The sequence below is a fragment of the Phasianus colchicus genome, unplaced genomic scaffold, assembly GCF_987193195.1.
Source record: "Phasianus colchicus unplaced genomic scaffold, bPhaCol1.hap1.1 HAP1_SCAFFOLD_62, whole genome shotgun sequence".
NCBI lineage: Eukaryota > Metazoa > Chordata > Aves > Galliformes > Phasianidae > Phasianus > Phasianus colchicus.
Genome location: NW_028325238.1, coordinates 182,646 through 185,246, shown reverse-complemented (window position 1 = coordinate 185,246; position 2,601 = coordinate 182,646).

The window sequence follows — 2,601 nt, the reverse complement described above, 5'->3', positions numbered from 1 at the left end:
AAATACCAGGACTCTGCTGAATATTTCCCATTTCCTCCGGAACATACAGCATTACACTCCGCAAGAGGACAGTTTCTTTCAGAAATGTGGCATTTTATCACAGATACACCATTTTTATGCCCAGTAGAGCTCCTTTTCTCCCAGAAATAGCACTGCTCTTAGGAAGAGCTCCCATTTTCTAACCAAAATGCTGCTTTACACTCCTCAAGATCACACTTACCCCCATCAAGATGGCAGTGTCACAGAAATACCAGCTTCTGCCCCCAAAATGGGACTTTGGCTCTCCAAAACAAGACATTTTCTCCCAGAAATACCAGGACTCTTAGAAATACCTCACGTTTCATCTCAAGAATACTGCTTTCCACTCCTCAAGATCACACTGACTCCCATCACAATGGCCTTTTCTCCCACATACACCAGCTTTCTCCCAAATACACGACATTTTCTCCCACATACACCCGTTTTCTCCCAAAGATGGGACATATTCTCCCAGAAATGCCAGCTTATTCTTTAAAAAACGGCCTTTTTTCCCCAAAATACCAGCCTTTTCCCTCTCTAGCATCTGTTTCCTCACCAATACCTGGCATTTTCTCCCAGAAACACCAGCTTTCTCACAGATACATCACCTTCCCCCCCCCCACATCAGACCTCTTCTCCCAGAAATACCAGGACTCTGCTGAATATTTCCCATTTCCTCCGGAACATACAGCATTACACTCCGCAAGAGGACAGCTTCTTTCAGAAATGTGGCATTTTATCACAGATACACCATTTTTATGCCCAGTAGAGCTCCTTTTCTCCCAGAAATAGCACTGCTCTTAGGAAGAGCTCCCATTTTCTAACCAAAATGCTGCTTTACACTCCTCAAGATCACACTTACCCCCATCAAGATGGCAGTGTCACAGAAATACCAGCTTCTGCCCCCAAAATGGGACTTTGGCTCTCCAAAACAAGACATTTTCTCCCAGAAATACCAGGACTCTTAGAAATACCTCACGTTTCATCTCAAGAATACTGCTTTCCACTCCTCAAGATCACACTGACTCCCATCACAATGGCCTTTTCTCCCACATACACCAGCTTTCTCCCAAATACACGACATTTTCTCCCACATACACCCGTTTTCTCCCAAAGATGGGACATATTCTCCCAGAAATGCCAGCTTATTCTTTAACAAACGGCCTTTTTTCCCCAAAATACCAGCCTTTTCCCTCTCTAGCATCTGTTTCCTCACCAATACCTGGCATTTTCTCCCAGAAACACCAGCTTTCTCACAGATACATCACCTTCCCCCCCCCACATCAGACCTCTTCTCCCAGAAATACCAGGACTCTGCTGAATATTTCCCATTTCCTCCGGAACATACAGCATTACACTCCGCAAGAGGACAGCTTCTTTCAGAAATGTGGCATTTTATCACAGATACACCATTTTTATGCCCAGTAGAGCTCCTTTTCTCCCAGAAATAGCACTGCTCTTAGGAAGAGCTCCCATTTTCTAACCAAAATGCTGCTTTACACTCCTCAAGATCACACTTACCCCCATCAAGATGGCAGTGTCACAGAAATACCAGCTTCTGCCCCCAAAATGGGACTTTGGCTCTCCAAAACAAGACATTTTCTCCCAGAAATACCAGGACTCTTAGAAATACCTCACGTTTCATCTCAAGAATACTGCTTTCCACTCCTCAAGATCACACTGACTCCCATCACAATGGCCTTTTCTCCCACATACACCAGCTTTCTCCCAAATACACGACATTTTCTCCCACATACACCCGTTTTCTCCCAAAGATGGGACATATTCTCCCAGAAATGCCAGCTTATTCTTTAACAAACGGCCTTTTTTCCCCAAAATACCAGCCTTTTCCCTCTCTAGCATCTGTTTCCTCACCAATACCTGGCATTTTCTCCCAGAAACACCAGCTTTCTCACAGATACATCACCTTCCCCCCCCCACATCAGACCTCTTCTCCCAGAAATACCAGGACTCTGCTGAATATTTCCCATTTCCTCCGGAACATACAGCATTACACTCCGCAAGAGGACAGTTTCTTTCAGAAATGTGGCATTTTATCACAGATACACCATTTTTATGCCCAGTAGAGCTCCTTTTCTCCCAGAAATAGCACTGCTCTTAGGAAGAGCTCCCATTTTCTAACCAAAATGCTGCTTTACACTCCTCAAGATCACACTTACCCCCATCAAGATGGCAGTGTCACAGAAATACCAGCTTCTGCCCCCAAAATGGGACTTTGGCTCTCCAAAACAAGACATTTTCTCCCAGAAATACCAGGACTCTTAGAAATACCTCACGTTTCATCTCAAGAATACTGCTTTCCACTCCTCAAGATCACACTGACTCCCATCACAATGGCCTTTTCTCCCACATACACCAGCTTTCTCCCAAATACACGACATTTTCTCCCACATACACCCGTTTTCTCCCAAAGATGGGACATATTCTCCCAGAAATGCCAGCTTATTCTTTAAAAAACGGCCTTTTTTCCCCAAAATACCAGCCTTTTCCCTCTCTAGCATCTGTTTCCTCACCAATACCTGGCATTTTCTCCCAGAAACACCAGCTTTCTCACAGATACAT